A 20,304-nucleotide genomic window follows, 5' to 3' on the forward strand; every position below is an offset into this window, starting at 1 on the left:
GTTTGTTTTTAATTATTTCGTGTGTAAATCATGGAGGTAAGCGCAAATCGAATGGTTAATATGAATGGAAACAATTAGATGATTTAGAGAAGCCAAGATGAAAGATTTTTTGTATTGCAAGGACTTCTTCTACACAACCGTTGAAGGTGTTTGGGCAAAACTAAAAGATATGACTAATGATGAGTGGAAGAAATTAGACCGAAAAACCATTGGGTTTATTCGGCAATGGCTAGATAATAGTGTCTTTCATCATGTGTCTACAGAAATTTCTGCACAATCACTTTCGAAGAAATTGGAAGGATTGTATGAGAAAAAGACTACGGGCAACAAGGCTTTTTTAATTAAAAAGTTTGTAAATTTGAAGTATTCGATTCTAATTATCCTAAACTTGTCACTTTTAGTGTAATTAGGGCATTTAGTGGGGCTAGTACAACCCTCTAATGGTTCCGCTCATGAACGTAATAGGGTTTCTGTATGGAATTTTACAGGACATTACAAATAATGATGGAACGAAGGCATATATTCTCGCCTCTACCCAACCGGTATAACACTTCCACCATGTAGAGCATTAGTTGTGTCTAGTTTCTCACATTGAGATACACATTGAAGGTGAAGATATGATATAAGACATGGTTTACAGATAGCATTTTAGAAGCCTTTAGACTATTGTCCTACTCCCACAACTTATTTTCACCGCAAATAAAAGTCATCCTCTCCTCTCACTGAGTCTTCCTTGCGGTATCCATTTCTCGGAGAACTATCTCTCCCAATCTCATCCCAACAGCTTGAGAAATGGTGTCGACGTCAAAGCGGTAGACATGCCTACGAACTATAATGTCGAAACACATTGGCTCTATACAGGGGTTTTGGATGGAGGCGTAGAATAGCCAAACTAGCTTTTCATGGGCCTTGTCGTTGGGTGTTAGAATGGGGTCCCACTCGAGATTCGACAGCCATTCGAGTGCTGAATTGTCGGCGAGTAAGTTATTTTTTACCTGACAGTCAAAACAAGCCTTACGTTCCCGAAACCTTCCCATACCTACGGCACATTGGTGATGCTCATCCTCTTGCTCTTATGGTGATGGAGCCTGTGATGACGATGGACCACCGCACACACAACTCGTGACTTTCTTGGTTCGCAAGACAGTGGAGGTGGATGCGAAAGCACCTAGATCCCCTTTTCATTTGGTGCAGTGCCCCTCTTCTTCTTCCATGGTGCCCCTCTTCTTGGCCATGAGTTCCATAAGCACTAGTATTACAAACCAAGAAGAAATGCCACCATGCTTAGTGCTAGCGTTTGGGAATTTCGAAATGGAAAGAAAATAGGAAAGTTTAATGGATTTGAGGGGATCAGAAGATTATGGTGATCTCAAGAGAAGAAAAAAGGAGTTGAGAAGATGAATTGGTGGAAAGAAATGGCCTCATAGGTCATTTAAATTACTCATGGTGAGAAACAAATGAGGTGGGTTTGGTTGATGTAGCCCTGTCGACCGAGCCCCACTGTATGATTTTGGGAAAACCAAAACAACAACCCTCCGAGCTTTGGCTCAGTTGATCGAACTTCTTTGGTCATTTCTTAAGGACAATAATATAACACTTCATGGTCAACCGAGACTCTCTTTTTAGTTCTCGGCAATTTCCTTCAAACAATCTCGGTTGACCGAATGTCTCTATTTTGTTTTTGACCAATTTGTCTAGTAATATACTTGGATAAATTTAGTTTTCGTAGACACCCCACCTTAGGTCGATAAGCTGATTGAGTTTGAACCAATGGATGATCAACCAAAACCGTAACCCTAGATGCATAAACCTTAGGAATCCTAATCTTAAACCCTAAACTCGACCCCATTTAACCTAATGAACCCAGTCGATCTAATCCTAAACCCTAAAACTCTAAAACCCTAGAGCCTTGAGTCAACTCGACAAGTCAAGTCATTGAGCCAACTCGCTGAGTCAACCTATCCGATCAGCCTACCTAGTCCAAAAACCTAGTCAACTCACCTAGTTAAGCCCAAACCAAGCCTAAAATCAAGCCTAATCGGAGTAAAGTGAGCAACAACAATGCAACATCTTATACAACAGAGCCTTCACACGAGTGAGGGAGGTGGCTTGCCTAATAAGGAGTTTCAAGTGTGGACCGACGGCAACCTAGTTGCCGCTAGCCAGGTGGCACTCCCCCTCTTCGGGCCGGCATCCCTCAAGTATATGGAGTCACTCTTTTATATACTCTAAGTGTGCATCTGGTGTATATTTACTTTGATGCCTATATTCTTACCCAAATTTACCATTTTATCACCCCATCCAACCCATGAGATAATTTCATGTGGCAATCTCTAATCCCAGCCCTTCAACCACCTTCTGCCCTTGGACTTTGTAGGAATTACAAGAAAAAAAAACAGGTTTTGGGCTATAAATAGCCCCCCTCCCCTTCCCATTTCAAGCATTCAGGAATCTTCAAGCATTCAAAAAGCACCCAAGCATCCAAGAAATCCCTTTCCATCCCTCCATCACAGAGAGAGAGAGAGAGTCCAACCCTGATCTAGTCTAGCATAGCCAGAGTTTGAATCTCCCGAGCCACCCAAGTCCTAATCTAAGCCACTCTATCTTGCCTTTGCGATATTACCGTTTATCGAACCATTCAGGTTTCAATTAGCTGCATCAAGTCGGAGCATTAGCATTGTGCAACATCCATTCTCTCCTTAACCCTCCTACTCCTCAAATACACCATCACCGCATCGTATTTCATCATTTTCTTGTATCTAATTGGCGGGCATATGCTCCATGGCTTGCTGATATAATCAGAGCTTGCCCACCAAAAACCCAGCTATTCATCATTTTTTCGTAAGCATCAACATAACATTGAGCATCCCACACCTCACATTTCTACATACTTTGCACCATGCACTCGGTTGGTTCAAATATATGCTCTACGGCTTGCTGATATAATCAGATCATGCCCATCATAAATTCAAACTGATTAGTCATCATCATCATTGCATTATATTTCAATCTTTTTTACATGAAAATTAATCTTATTCCTCAGAAGTTAGTCAGATCTTGTGAAGTAAAGACCACACATCCGTTCGAGTAAAGTGGGTGCCTAACACCTTCCCCCCTGTAATCATGATCCTTTATTCAAAATTTCTAGAATGCAAACTCAAGAGCCATCTTAGGGCTAAGGATATTCAAATTCTCAATTCAAAGCGTTTCTACAAGGTCTAACTAACTATAAATTCAAAGCAATTGGTTAGTGGCGACTTTGGTCAAACATAACACCCACTTAACTCAGAAAGCCCTCGAGAGTGTTCATAACCCCAAGTGTAGGGTCGCGATGTCGTAATAACTCGGTGAGACCGAGGTTGAATTCACAGGGACTATACTTGTACGTATTTTGAAAGTAAGTAGAACTAGAATTAGAATTGGAACTAAAACTAAAATCTGGAAAAGTTAAGAATAGTTGTGAAAGAATTATCAATTAAGAGTGGAAACTAGAGCGTCAAGGATCCACTTGTAGCTATCAAGATGCTACCTTACTTGATTCAATAAACACAACTGGAATCGGAGTGTCATCCTATCCAATTGGGAACTAAAACAATTGAAGCATAATTTGAATCTATCATTGAAATAGTTCACACATGAAAAATCATTGTGATGATTGGAAGGGAATTCAACTATTTACCATGCCCAGGAGACAATGGTGAATCATGAATTTTACCAATCATAACATTATCAAAAACAAATAAGAAGATATTCAAAGCTATCACAATATCTATTGTAATTTGGGTCACAATAAATCATAAAAAACTGAACATATTCCTTAATTTAAACTAGAAATCAATGAAGTTCAATATAAACATGAATTAAAGCAAGAAAAAATCTCAACAAACTATAAGCTTCATCTCTTAGCCCTAGCTAAGAGGTTTAGTTAACTATAAACATAATTAAGACTAAAACCTTTAAACAAAACATTAAAAATAAATTAAGGAAGAAGAAAAACTCCCAACGCATCACCTTTTAATTCTGCTTCTTGAACCCTAATTCATCTCTAGAACTCAGAAAACCCAAATATATAGGCTTTGTTCGGCCGAATTCGCAAACCGCATCGAATTTACACACTTTCCATAATGCCTTCGATGTCATCGAAGGTACATTCTCAGTTTGAATCGAATTCAGAAGTCATGTCTATTCGCTCTGCGTAAAGTACTATCTTCATCGACCGACCTTTGATGTCATCAAAGGTGTCTTAATGAATCGAAAAAGTGTCCAGAGAGTTCCGGCAAGTTTCTTCAAAAATCTGTAAAAATCTCGATGCCATCGAATAGTGTCTTCGATCAATCGAACATATATCAATGTCATCGAAAAATGCACCCAATTAGTCTAGCAACTAAACTCAACTTTTATGTAATTCTCGATGCAATTGAACCATCTTTGATATCGTCGAACACTTACTTTGATGTCAATGAAGGGTGTTCGATATCATCGACAATGAAGTTCAGTTTCTCTGATTTTCTACACTTCGTAATTTCGACTTCCTTCCTTCTTTACTTAGGTTCCTTAAATCTTGGGCCCTTGAAATCTTCAATCTTGGTCTCGTAAGATTCATTTTTTGCTTTTGTGATTCTTGAGCATCAAATCCACGCTTTTAACATTCATTTCATTCCAAGCTATCAGATTCACCTCACAACACAAAGATGCACAAAACATGCCAATTAAGCATTATCATGTTCATAAAATCAAGATATAAATAGGAAAAAATATGCAATATTTGACACTCAATAGAGAGGCATCCCATGGAAAGTGAGTTAATTCCCCCACTCGGGATCCAGCGTCTATAGAATGGCGAATATGTTGGGGATAGTTCTAGTCACACTAATCACAACCCGACTTAAAAAGAAAGATACTTACGAATTCTTAAGGAATACCAGTTCTCACACACTTATGTCTGCATCTGCATCCATTTCAAAATAAAAAATATAAATATAAAACATTGCTCCCAGATCAAACCTTCCCTACCATACCTTGATCCTGAATAGTCATGGCTCTTTCCTTCCCCACACTTGAAATGCTTGAGGCCTCTCCTTCATAGTCACATCTGATAATCGGTGGCAGCTACCTACATCTAGGAGTTGGAACAAAATGTGAAAAACCATGCGAGAGCAACTTTTATAATTTATAGAAAGCAAAAGTGCACAAGTTCCAATAGTCAACACCAGGTTGGTACAACATAACAACCACATTAGTCAAGGTTCGCACATGACTTCTAATACCCTCCCAAGTAAGCTGGACCCATTTACAAAATCATCTTGCAATAAAAACCCCAACAAAGTATCACTCGCCAGCCTGGGTGACTTATTATTATTATTATTATTTTAATTTCAAAATAAAACACCAGGCTTCCAAGGCATTAAGAGATTTTCCATATCTCCGGGTGGGAGCCAATACAAAATCAAATAAGATCCGATGTCTTGTGGTTTTATTGGAGATTATCGAATCCAATGCGCATCAAAGTCTGATCGGACTAAGCTCTAGTGTCAGTTCCATCATATCAAATCATAATGCTAAGAAGGGAGTATAGGCCAAGACCAGGAAGAAGAAATCATTTAAATGACGAAAAAGATAAATTGTAACCTGCACATACCTAGGCGTAGATTCTTGCAGAACTTGATCGAGTCCAATTCGGTGTAATGAGTTCCCCGTAAGGCCGCAAAAAGCATAGGGCAGCGAACCACATTAACGATCAAATGAAACAAGTACTCCTTGGGTGATATGGGAATCAACGAGCATTCCAATTTGGGTTAGTATCCTCATAACGACCCATAAACCGCGATGGCTTTACTGTACCTTTCCGATGTTAGTACCGATTAAAAGCAAAATGGTTGCGATTTGTTGCCTATAATGTCGTGAAAAATGCAAGGACACTCACAACATTTTCCTCAAATGCTCAGTATATGTGCAAATTATCTATTTTTAAGTAATTAGTAGATACAAACACAAAGGCAAGCTATGAATCTAAATCGTAATTCATGACTAACAAATAAATGTGGGGTGTCTAGCATTTGATTGCACACAATCTCTGCCAAATAAGGGCATCTGTAGACAACCCACCACAAGCTGATAAGCTGATTGAGTTTGAACCAATGGATGGTCAAATAAAACCCTAAACCCTAGGGACCTTAATCTTAAACTCTAAACTCAACCTAATCCAACTCAATCAGCCCATATGTTTCATATCTTCATATAGTACTACTCACTACACTATAACCCACCCATTTGATCTTTATTAAACCAATGACCAAACAAATACTTTAAAATGTTTAAAATTCTTCCTTATTTAAGTATAATGAACTCCGAAACATTATTTAAGAAAATAACATAAATTCTAGCCCAATATGCTAGTGATTCAACGCATTCAGTTCGTCTTCTTCAAGATAGGGCCATTGCCCCTATGGATCATCCACTAGTTCGGCCTCATATCCTGGGAACTAAGCAACTATTTATCTTCCACAAAATTTGTAAGGTTTTTTCATCAATATAATGCCAGCTGACTAGGCCCAGTGAGTGAACCCATCATGGTTCATGCACATCATAATTAAAATAGGAATATATGAATGCTATGAGATGCATTAATCCATGAATGCATCAAGTGACTTGAACCGTCTACTTGCTTGAGTTGGATTCCATCAACCCGCATCTCCTCTTCTAAGGTAGGCTTCCACACATTATAGGCATCTAGGGATGGTCCCTCAGGACCCGGTACTATAAGCAACTACAGTTCTTCTAGGGCGGGCCCCTAGGAATTAGTGTAGGAACGCTATGCATGAAATGGATGAATGAGATGAGAATGATCGATGCATCATATTAAAAGTAATCACATATATCATCGTGATTCAATAATATCACTCCAACTTAGACAATTTCAACAAATCAATCCATATAATGGAATACAGTAAACAGAGCAATCACACAACCATTTTAATTACAACAGAGAGGAATCATGTAACACCCTGTACTTTTTAGTACTCGGGTGTTACCAATTAAATCAAATATAGTATTTACATATGTTAGAACACCTAACCTATCACTTACATGATGTTTGATTACTCATGATCCACCCTTGATTGACCCCTTCTTTCTTAGCGTAAGATTACATCATCACTAACTAGTCGACCCATGATCTAAATCCAGCCATTAAGGCATGTGATATCGCACCTAAACACTTTGAGATCAGCCTGTAAATTCTAACATACATCAATCTATGTAAAACAACCTTCATTTGTAAATCAAATCATCTAACCATTGGTTCTTAAAGACAAGCAAACGTCTCATCACGAAAACAACATTGGCCTTCATGAACCTATTGCATGTCTGGGATCCCATTGCTAATGAAAGCCTAAACCCTACCTTAATGAATAAATTGAACCACTTGTACTCTAGCGACCGCGCCATCGCCGTGAATCGCCCACCGATCCAATACCCGGGCCAGGAGATATGAGCACGCGTTCGTTCCGAAGAAACATCGCACGTGTAAATTTTGAGAGAATCTTTACGACCTATCCCATCAATCAATCAATCCCATTAAGGGTCAAGAACATGTTAAGTACACATTACCTCACACCCCATCCCCAAGCAACTCCATAAGTCAACAATTCCTTACACAACCCACACCCCTCTTACACAATCTACTCTAAAGGTCAACAAATCTCTCACCTCACCTATCACTCCATCACCCATCCCTCTCTACTTACAACCCTCTCTCTCTCTCATTTCTCAAACCCATATTCCAAGCAACTAAAGAGTCACACGTCCAAGCTCTCTCAAATCTCCATGAGAGAGTTTTGTTATGGCCTACTTCCTACCCTCTCATCTCCCATCTCAACCATTCATTCTCTATCAACCTCCATTAAAATTGAAGCTAAGGAGCCTAGGAGTCTAAGGAGCTAAGGAGAAGGCCGATGGGTGGGTGATCCACTGTTGATTTCAATTTTTAAGGGCCCACTTGTTGTGGGACCCACTTGATTGTATTAGGGAGGGCCCAATTGTGGCGGGGTCCCTCCCCTTCACGTGTCTTCTCTCTCTCTCTCTCTCTCTCTCTCTCTCTCCCCCTAAGATGGAGTGGGCCCCAGTGATGTGTGTTAAATTTACTCCATCCATCAGATAGTGTGGCCCACCACATTCCAAGAGGGATCCACCGTCCACTGTTGGGACGGTGAGAAGACCCACACGCTGGATGCATCACCCCTCCCCTTTTGTATTTTTTAATATATATATATATATATATATATATATATATGATATATATATAATATAATATAATATAATATAAGATATAATATAATATATATATATATGTGGTGGGCCACCACATGGTCCCACCTTGATAGTGGATGGATTATGTATCTAGACCGTCCAGCGTCCCTGCTGCTGGACGTGTGTGTGTGTGTATATATATATATATATATAATCGACCCATTGAATTCGGCCCATTTGAATCGGTCCATTGGATTCGACCCATTTGATTCGGCCCCTTTGATCGGCCCATTTGTATCGGCCCATTTGATTCGGCCCATTTCATCATCCTATTTGATGTAATTGAGGCCCATGATGATGTATATTAGGCCCTAGTGCGAGGTCGTGGGCCCAATGTATGTTTGGCCTTATGTGGGCCACTCCTTTGGGAGCAATGTTGGTTAAAGGTCCACATTGATAGGCAATGATGATTGGACGTCCACATTGTGACATTCCCTTAGGCCTTGTTAGGCTCATCCTCATCGTTTTCTAGTGGGTTAACCCAAACGCTTGGGCCCCATTAATTTTAATTAATCCATCATCGGTCGTCCATCTATGGACCCCGCCTTGCATCGAGGTCGATTATCGATGCCGATTGCCGATACTGGCTACCGTTGCCGATTGTGAGTTTACGACAGCATAGCATCATGATACATGCCCATACGCATCATCTGTATGTTTGTTATGAGATGTGATTGGCCATTTCTTATGCCATAGTGCAAGTGGTTTGTGGGACTTTCTGATAGGTGGAATTATCCCACATGAGCGCACGATATGCGCAGGATTGATGCATGATTGGGCTGTGTGATACATGTACTTTGCATTTGTGTGATTGTGATTACTTTATGCCCTAGCAACATCAGGTCCGTAGCCTCCACAGGCACATTGTGGATGGCTGGATTGGATACCAGAAATACTGTTTCTAGCATCGGGGCGCCATAAATGTCCCTCGGTGAAAATTCCTAAACCGGATGGTATCAGAGAATGACTCCAACGTTGAGACCGAGTGGATACATGAGCGCACGTGGGCCATTTGCCAGTAGGCCGCGTCTCCCACTGTGTCATGGTCAGTTGGAAAGGGGTGTGACCTTACCCGCCTGAGTGAGGGGGCAATTTCTAGGTTGAGTTTGACCAACTTGAGGAATAGGTCCACTATCGACGAGCTGAGCCCGATATTGGCAGGTGGATAGTGAGGTCTCTTCCACTCACCCAGTTGTGCACTCGGATAAGGGCGACAAGCTGGCGTGGAGTGTACTAGACCCCGGTGATTATCCAAAATGAGAATTATACTGATATTTGATGCTCTAATGATGAGCTGCATTGGCATATGGATTCGAATGAGGACTGGTATGCTTGAGTTACATCTTGCATCACATGGTCTTGGTATGGCCGACATCATTCACTCCTTGCATCGCATGGTCTTGATATGACCGATAGCCTCATGCCTTGCATCGCATAGCCTTGGTACGACTGATGACATTCATGGACTTACTGGCATTTCCATATTATTCTGATATTGCAAACTTGCATTTCTACCATATGCACACACTTTCACCACCCTCTAAGCTTTCTATAAGCTTATACACGACTGTTGCGTGCAGGTGACGCTAGGCAGTAACAGTTCAGGAGCAAAAGCGTACTGTAGAGCTTTCAGAGTTTTGGCTTTATTGTCTTGTATTTTCCTTCTTACACATTGTACCTTAAAGTTTTTTTTATCATAGTGGATTTTGTGATGGTGTTCTTGTGGTTGTTGTTCGTGTTTTATACTTATGATTATGCTCATTAAAATCAAATTAATGTTGAAAATCCTCCTTGTAGGATCCCAGGATCAAAATCTGGTAAATGGGTGCCGGGAGTCGGGAATGGGGTTTTATAGAGGCTGTCAGCGCCAGATTCGGCGCTCAGGAATTTTGTGAGCCCGGTTTTCGAGTTTGGGGCGTGACAGTATGGTTCGCGACTATCAGATTATGGTTGATTTAAGCCCGGATTTTGAACCTATTGTGCCAAACTTATTCAAAATACTGATTCCAGCCTAGTATTAGAGCTGTCAATGGGCCCGGCCTAGGCATGGCCAGGATCTATCTAAGTATGACCAATAAGGTTAAAATGTTGGCCCCTAACTAACCTGTAATGACTGTGAAGGTGTCATGCCCCAAACTTGGAAACTGATAAAATTTTTGATCGCCGAATCCAGCGCCGACAGCCTCCGTAGTACCCCATTCTCGGCTCCCAGCGCTCATTCGCCAGGTTCCGATCCTGGGATGCTACGAGGAGGATTTTCAACATCAGTTTGATTCGTAAGGAGCATAACCAAAGGCATAACCCATAAACAACAACCAAAAACTCCATCACATTTTCACTATGACCAAAAACTTTACAAGTACAATGAGCATAAAGGGAAATACAATGATAATTGATAAAAAGCTTCAAGATGATCTGCTATGCGCTCCTACCTCAGCTCTGCTGCAGTCCAACGTCACCTGCACACAACGGTCATGCATAAGCTTATGAAAAGCTTAGAGGGTGGTGTAAGTGTGTGCGTAAGGTAGTAATACAATTATACAGTATCAGAGTAATGCGGAATATGCTGATGAATCCATGAATGCTACTAGCTGTACCAAGGCCATGTGGTGCAAGGCATGAATGGTGTCGGCCATACCAGGGTCATGCAGTGCGAAATGCAACTCAAGCATGAGAATCCTCATCTAAGTCCACATATCAATACAGCTCAACTCTGGAATATCAACAGGGCTTAGTACACTCCAACCAGATTGCTGCCCCATCGCGCGCAATAAGATGAGTGGAATAGACCTCACTATCCGCCTGCCAATATCGGGCTCGGCTCGTCGATAACGGACCCATTCCTCGAGCTGATCAAACTCAGCCTAGCTTTGCCCCCTCCACTCGGGTGGGTAAGGCCGTACCCTCTTCCAACCGATCATGACACAGTGGAAAGCGCGACCTTCTGGTAATCGGCACTCGGCGCTCCTGCACCCACTCGGTCTAGACGTTGGAGCAACCTCCTCGTACCATAAGGGTTTAGGGACTTTCACTCAAGGATATCTATAGCACTCCATAGACAACAAGATTTTCGGTATCCAATCCTACCAACCACGATATGCCTGTGGCGGCTATGACCTTGATGTCGCTTCGGTGTATAGTATACATGTCACATAATGCGAGATGCATAAATCATGCAATCCAGTCATACAGCAATCATGCGCGTACTACGCGCTCATGTGGGCATCTCCCTCTACCAGGGAGTCCCATAACAATTCGCCCAATGGCATGCACTATGATCAATCACTCATCTCATCACAAACATGCAGATGATGCGTATGGGCATGTATTATGATGTCATGTTGTCACATACTCATAATCGATATCGATAACCGGCGTCAGCCTTGGCAATCGGCACCGATAATTAGCATCGGTAATCGGTGTCGGCCTCGACAATTAGCACCGATACTCAGCATCGGTAATCGGCACCGATAATCAGGGTTGATAATCGGCGTCGGCCTCGACAATCAACACTGATAACAGCATTGGTAACCGGCACCAATAATCAGGGTTGATAATCAACGTTGACCTCAATAATCGGCACCGATAATCAGGGTCGATAGTCGACGTCGGTCATGGTTATGAAGTCATTCGTCTACAGCAAATGGGGCCCACTTATTTGGGTTAACCCACGAAGAGAATGAGCCTAACAAGACCTAAGGGAAGGTCACAATGAGGACATCTAACCATCATTGCCCATCAATGTGGACGTTAAACCAATATTACTCCCAAGGGGGGGTGGCCTACATACGACTAAACATATAGTGGGCCTATAGCCTCACGTACAATCATAATGGGCCTCATTTGCATCACATAGGCCTCGTCACACAGGCCATGGGCCAACATACATCACATCGGGCCTCGAATACACACAACAGGTGGGCCTCGCACCAGGGCCTCGAATACATCTCAATGGGCCTCTTATGTCAAGCTGGCCACATCACATGGGCCACACTATATGGGCCACACCAACGGGCTTCATGTACATCAAATAGGTCGCACCGATGGGCCTTATGTATATCAAATCAGGCCCACCCCTATGTATATTCGAGATCCGACCTATTCACAAGTTAACATAGAGATAAATGAAGTGGAAACAATATTGGGAACTATGGTGGCCCATAGAAGTTTTGAACGGTGGATGTCACTGTACCCCACTATTTATTGCAATTGGTGGGGTCTACTTGAACTTCGGATCTCACTCATTTACCCCATGTCCTAAAATGATCTCACCGATGGTTGAACGGTTTAGATACAACACATGCACCATGGTGGGTCCCATAGATAGACTTAGACGGTGAGGGTGAAACAGATGGGACCCATGGAATTAGCCACTAACGTTGAGAGAGAGAGAGAGAGTAGCACGTGGCTGCTTTTTTCACTTTTTCTTTTTTTTTCTTGTCTGAGACAAAATAGAGGTGGGTCCCACGTAGGGCCCACCACAGCAGCATGAATATACTATATATATATATATTATAATATATCATATATATAATATAATATAATATATATTACATAATATAATATATCAAATATATAATATAATATAATATTATATGTATCAAACGTCCAGGCCTCGGACGGCCTGGACAGCGACATGCATCACGGTGTTACCCCACATGTGAGTGGGTCCCACCGTCCAAGGACGGTGGATGGTCCGGATTAAGCACATGCAACATGGTGTGGGCCAACAGAGTGGATGGACGGTGTAAGTGGGTCTCATGGACCCCACCGTCCAATCACACCTCTCTGGCAGCCACCCTCGCTGGAGAATCGATGCCAAGACCTTAGTGTTGCAGCGAGGTATCTTTCACTCCGTCTGCCAGTTGAGCTATGGATCTGGGTGTGGAAAATGGGCCCCACAAGGATGTGGCCCCACCGTCCAGGGCGGTGGATGGTTTGGATAAAACACATACATCATGGTGTGGCCCACCAAAGTGGACGGATGGAGGGAGTGGATGGGTCCCATGGACCCCACGGTCAGTCCACACCCACGTCAGTACACTCATGTCAGTACACACTCCATGTTAGCCACCACCATAGGGATCGATACCAAGACCTCCAGTGTTGAAACGAGGCATCTTTCGCTCAATCTGCCACCTGTGCTATGGAGCTGGGTGGGCCCACGTTGGATCACACTTCACTGGCAACCACCCCCACTGTTAGCCACCTCAAGGTGGGCCCCTTAATGGACGGTTGGGATGGCATATAAACATCATGGTGTGTCCCACATGGAAGGGGTCCACCGGTAGATGGCATGGATGATGTATACTCATTATAAGTGGGCCATAATCATAGAAAAAGAGAGAGAAAGAGGCATCGGCGATGTCGGAGGTGATGGACGGGCTCCGCCACTATGGGCCCCTCTTTAATACAAAACATACATCAAGGTGGGTCCTAATAGACATGGACCCTTAAATCAAACAAATGAATGAAATACAAAATTCAAAATCACCCACCGCCTTCTTTTTACTCCCTTAGCTTTCTTTGCTCCTTAGCTTCGATCCTAACGGAGGAGATGAATTTTTAATGGTTGAGATGGGAGATGAGAGGGGAGGAAGTGGGCCACATACAAAGTTCTCATGGAAAAGGGAAAGAGCTTGGACGTGTGTGGCTTTCTCTTGCTTGGGAAAATGAGTTGAGAAAATGAGAGAAAGGGTTGTAAAGAGAGAGATGTGATAGAGTGATGGATGAGAGAGAGAGGGATGGATGTGTAAGGGCCTTTTTCACTTTTGTGGTAGATTGTGTAAGAAATGTATGGGTGGTGTAAGAAACTTTTGACTTTGGGGTTGCTTGGGCATGGGTAAGAGGTGATGGTGCACTTGACATGTACTTGATATGATGAGATTGATTGATGTGACAAGTCGTAGAGATTCTCTCGAAATTCGCACACGCGGCGTTTTCCTCGCACTGAACGCTGGCCCACATCTCCTAGCCAGAGTATTGGATCGGCGCGCGAGACGCGGCATCGGAACTGCGGGGACGGCGCGGTCGCAGGGGTACAAGTCTCGGTTTGAGTCAATTCAGGTTGACGGCGTATGACTCAGGGTCTCGTGCAAATACCGGTTAAGGGTTGAAGGTTGCCAGAATTCAACCGGGAAGACCGCGGAAGCCTACGGAATGGTACGGTCTAGGATACGGGTCTTACAGAAGGACCACAGCCTGAGGCCAGATCATCTAATTTATGCAACATCTAAGTTGTTCGTTAAGTGCGACCCATGACAAAAACACATTTGAAATCGTAGATGGGCTGGGCCTGACAAACGAGCTAGGCCGGTAGACAGACATGACTAATGAAAGAGGCTGAACTCTGGATTAGATCCTTAATTAGCAGGTTAGGAGAGTAAGCTAAAGCTGGAGTCCTTAGCCCACAGGCATTGACTTGACCCAATTGCAACTTTGTAATAATGGACCCATAAATCAAAGAAATGGAGAGAAGATACCACCATTTGTACCAAAGTAGCCCATGCAATGTTGTCAAATAGCATATGCGATCCTGTGCAATTGCATATTCGTGTGCACATATGTGATCGCACAATCGCATATGCGGTCGCATTTTTTTTCCTGCGTTTTTTTAAAAAAATTTTTAAAAAATCAAAAAAATAAAAAATAAAATCAAAAAAATCAAAAAAATCAAAATAAATTATTATATGTCATTGGGACATGAAATAAATTTAATTTAAGTAAAAAAAAAAAACCATACTCCATACATGATACATGCATCATACATTTACAATTTAGTAATTTACAAATTACAATATAGTTAACTTCTTAAATGATCTTAACATTAACAATTAACATTTTAGTTAGTACTAATAGTTACATACTTACATTTAACAAATAACAATAACAAATATCAAATATCAAATATCAAATATCCATATTCAACATTCAACACTACATGTACATGATAGTGATACAAATACAATACATAATAGATCAAGTTATCAATGATTCAATATTAAGTTATCAACAAACAATCGACAACATCAACACACTTAGACTTATGAGACAAGACAACCATTAAACAAAATTAAGAAGTTATGTATTTATTATTTATCTAATCAATAATCAATAATCATGATATACATTGATCTAACATCCATTGTGGCACATCACCACCAAGTCCACCATCACCACCACCACCATCATCATCATCATTCTAGTCATCTCCTTCTTCCACATACACTTCTTCTTCTTTCGTTTCTTCGTCATTTGTACGTACTAATACTTCATCAACATCCAATGGTGTATGATCTTCAATTTGATCATCATTATCACATTCTCCTTCTTCAATCTCCTTAATCTCATCAACGGGTTGACAGCTACTACTCGCCCCTCGGCTTTCCCCCGTCCTTCGCCTTCGAGCGGTACTACTACCTTCACCAGGTGTTGATCCATATGCAGTATCTTCAACTTGTGCCCATGTCAGATCCTCTCCAGCAAATACCGGGTCCTCTGTCTCTGCGAGCCACTCGTTATCTGCATCCAACTCATCTAAGCAGATAGGGTCAAAGAAGCTGAACTTTTCTTTCCTACTTTGGAATCGTTCTCGCAATTTTTGATTGTATTAAACGAAAACCAAATCGTTGAGATTTTTTAGCTCCAGGCAATTCCTTTTCTTGGTATGAATCTGCAAGAAAGAAAGCACATTTGACATTAGCTATTTAGGTAATTAATTTAGCTTAGGCCACTAAAAAAATTAAAGTTTACAAAAAAATAAAATAATTACTAAACAGTCTAAACTTTTACTTACCGACTCGAACGTGTTTCAATTGCGCTCGCAACCACTGGCAGAACATGTGAGTCCAAGAATCTTCATAGCCAGCTTCTTTAGAGTTAGATCCTTCATGTTCGGGTCCACTCCATAGGCAGCCCACCAGTCAGTTGAGAAAAACAGTTTAAGTATAGGTTAGAATCGGTAGATCTCTTAAAATACTTTGTAGAAAAACTTTTTGTAAGAGTTCAGTACACAGTTGACATGCCTACACTAACATAGTAACATTCATTCATAGAAGTACTTACTGGGTAATTTCATTGTTCGATGTCTTATTACGATATCCCTTGAGAATATCCCTTCACTTTTTGTGTAGAAGTCCAGTAAAGTTGAGATCTTGTCCTGTTCTCCTCTATCTGGAATCATTCTTTCCAAGACATCAATAAATCCAACCATATGCATAGTTAATGCTTCTACTGGATCAGTAGAAGTGAATAAACAGGCTGGGTTAAGGATGTAAGCAGCTGAATACAATGGGGATGACATTTGGCTGCCCCATCTTCTATCTATAATATCTAAAATTAGCCTGTAATCACGGTCTCTATAGTTAAAATGGTCCATGATCTTATTTTTCGCCATCTCCATTGCATCATATATGTAGCCCATTGCGGGCTTCTCATTCCTATCCACCAATCGCAACACAGAGACTAAGGGCTCGGATGATTTTAGCGCTTTTACCACCTGAGTGCAAAAACTTTGAGAAAGAATTATTTGTTGAACCCGTTTCCCGTCAGCCTTCTTTGACCAAGACCCACTTGTAAAATTGGCCGACACTACAAAGCTTCTAAGTTCTGATTTATTTGCATGTAGCATTTGTAGTGTTAAAAAGGCTGTAGCGAAACGGGTGACTGCTTGGACATAGCAAGTTACCCCCAATATGTTTTCTCATTTGACTGAGAAGAAGGGCGTGTTTGTACATAAAGACCGTGATTCTTCTAGCCCTTGTAATCATGTTTATAAATAATCTACCTATATCTTCTAACATAAGATCAATGTAATGGGCTGCACAAGGGGTCCAAAATAAACGTCACCTCTTCTCCATAAGAAGACGACCGACCATAACATACGAGGCTGTGTTATCTGTAATTACTTGTACAACGTAGTCCTCACCTATTTCTTCAACTATATTATCTAGTAAGTTAAACAAATATTCTCTTGTGTGTGAATGGCCCGACGCATCCACTGACTTCAAGAACATTGTCCCAGCTAGACAATTTACCAAAAAGTTAATGAGAGACCAACCGGATCTATCGGTCCATCCATCGGCCATTAGTGAACAACCATATATTTTCCATGATTCCCTATATTCAGCTATGAAGGATTGTTTATATTCAACTTTAGTTTTTTAAGCACGTCTCCCTCATTTCATGATATGAAGGAGATTTAAGCCCAGGTCCAAATTGACCTATAGCCTTAATCATTACCTTGAAGCTTTTCGATTTAACGACGTTGAAAGCAACGTCGATTTGGTAAAACCACTTAGCAATATATTGAATTGTGGTTTTCCTATCTTTTTGTTTATACCGGTTCTCTAAAGTTGTTTGAGCCGGCCCTTTCCCTCTACCCCTTTGGTCAACCACATCCTCGGGGTGTGGTCTACACCATCTATCTATGGGCCGATGCCCTCGGGCTCTTTTCGATGGTTGTACTTGTGGTCTAGACCGACCTGTTGAAGTAGGGGGAGTGGGACTAGCTTCATCTACATTAACTATATTTATATCTTCATATCCATCTTGTTCCATATATTCCTCCTGATGTAAGGCACTATCGCATTTTTTTCTTTATTATTTTTCCATATACTCCACGATCTTCCTTAGGATTTTTGGAGTAATTTTGTCATATGCTTTTGCATTTGACCCAGGTAAATGTGCAAGGTGTTGCTTGTACCTTACAATGCTACCGAAACTCACAAACCCACATAACTCACATACCATGTGAGTCTTTTCGGTAGCACTACGGTAGTGTTCATACTTCCAACCCGGGTCATTCGACTTGAGCTTTAAAGAGGAAGATTGGGAAGAAGACATTATGATGGTGGATAGTGGTAGTGTGTGTGTATTATTAGCACTAAAAAGTAACTAGCTAGCTACTAACTAGAAACTAGAAAGTAAACTACAAATAAAAAGAAAAGTAAAGTAAGAGACTAAGAAGTATAAGAAGAAGAACTAAGAAGTAAGAAAGAAGTAGATTTAAGAGACTAGGAGAGTAAGTAAGAGTAAAGACCAAAGAGCCTAAAGAGATGGGACTTGGGGGAGAGAGAGAGAGAGAGAGAGAGAGAGAGAGAGAGAGAGAGTTACACACTTACACACACACTTACACACTTACACTTGTAGAAACTAGAAAGGGAGAAGAAGAGGGAGAGAGAGAGTTGAGTTACACTTACATACTTACACTTGTAGAAAGAGAGAATAAGAGGGAAAAGAAAATGAGAAAAAGAGAGAGAGTTGAGTTACACACTTATACTTGTAGAAAGAGGAGAGAGAGAGAGAGAGAGAGAGAGAGAGAGAGATTTACACACAAATAAAAGTAAAATTACAAATGTAACAACTAACAAATCTAAAAGAGGTTCCCAACTTCAAATCTTGTTGTAACTTGTAGTCTTGTACTTGTAATCTTGAAATCTTGTTGTAACTTGTACTTGTAAGTTGTAAGTTGTAACTTGTAAGATGTAACTTGTAGTCTTGTAATGTAAGTTGTAACTTGTCACTTATAAGTTGTAAGTTGTAACTTCAAACTTGTAAGTTGTAACGACTAACAATTAACAAAGTAAGTAACAACTAACAAATCAATTAACAAACAAAATATATATATATATATATATATATATATATATATATATATATATATATATATATATATATAAAATGATAGAAAAAAGTTGTTAGAAACTTAGAATTAGAAACTTAGAACTTAGAAAACTTAGTGGATGGAGATTGGAGAGGACTAGAGGAGTGAGGAGTCTCTTAACTCTTGTCTTGACTCTTGATCTTGAATCTTGAATCTTGAATATGGATGGTATGAATGATGTATCATGTATAATGTATCTTGGATTCTTGAATCTTGAATCTTGATTCTTGTTGTACCCTCTTGATTCTTGAAAGTTGAAAGAAAAGAAAAGAAATATGGAAATTGAATATGGATGGAGAGGAGTGGATGGAATGTACAATGTAGATTGTAAAATGTAAAGTGCTTAGTAAGAGAGGATGTAGTAAGAGAAATAGATAATAAAGAGAGAGAGTTTGAGCTTTTTTGGTAAGTAGGAATGCTTAGAATGCATATATATATAGAGTAAAAATCCAGAATTTTGTTTTTAATTTTAAAAAGGGTCAAAAAACGGTCAGAAATCTGACCATTGGCCAATATGCGATCGCATATGCAGTATGTTGGCACATGTGGCATATGCGATCGCATATGTGCAGGGATCGCATATGCCACTGCCGCATATGCGATCGAGCCAAATATATGCGCATATGCGACCGCACATGACAACAGTGAGCCCATGGATGCAAGATCTAAGCTGTACATCGGTGAGTCCCACCGTGTACGTCTCTGATTCCGGCCTACTAATCAAGTGGATCGCATTTTAGAAGATGATCAAATGGCCAGGAATGGGCTAACTTGTTCTTAGCTATCATTTTTCCTTTTATAATTTGTGGCCTACGTGAAGAGCAGAATAGCCTGATTTTTGGGACATTACACCTTCCAGATGGGAATCATCAGATGGATGGCTTGGATCTTGTACCCATTGGCTACTTTGGCGGATGTAATGGCATGTAGAGGTGCTGCCTCATGTATTTGACTCAGAAAAACAACCATTGAGAAATTTCTTTTGTATGGTCCATATTTAACTAAACCTATTATTGATAAACAATTTCCATTCACAATACTGAACCTAAATCATGGACGTTCCTGATCATCAGATCATCTCAGCGATTTCTTTCATGTAGGTAGAATATTAATCCGTGTAAAAGGTGGGCCACACCATGTATAGAAATCAGGTCGATCAACTTCTTTGGTGACCAACATCAGGACACTGAACTATTACCATCAGCCATCCAATGATTTCGATGTGGTGTATTGCTCAAGGAGTGGCCTGATTTTTATACTAGGTGATCATCATGGTGTGACCCACCTTTTCAATGGATAGGATATTCTAGACGTGTGACTGGCCATACTCAAAG

The sequence above is a fragment of the Magnolia sinica genome, chromosome 7 (genome assembly GCF_029962835.1).
Source record: "Magnolia sinica isolate HGM2019 chromosome 7, MsV1, whole genome shotgun sequence".
Taxonomy (NCBI): Eukaryota; Viridiplantae; Streptophyta; class Magnoliopsida; order Magnoliales; family Magnoliaceae; genus Magnolia; species Magnolia sinica.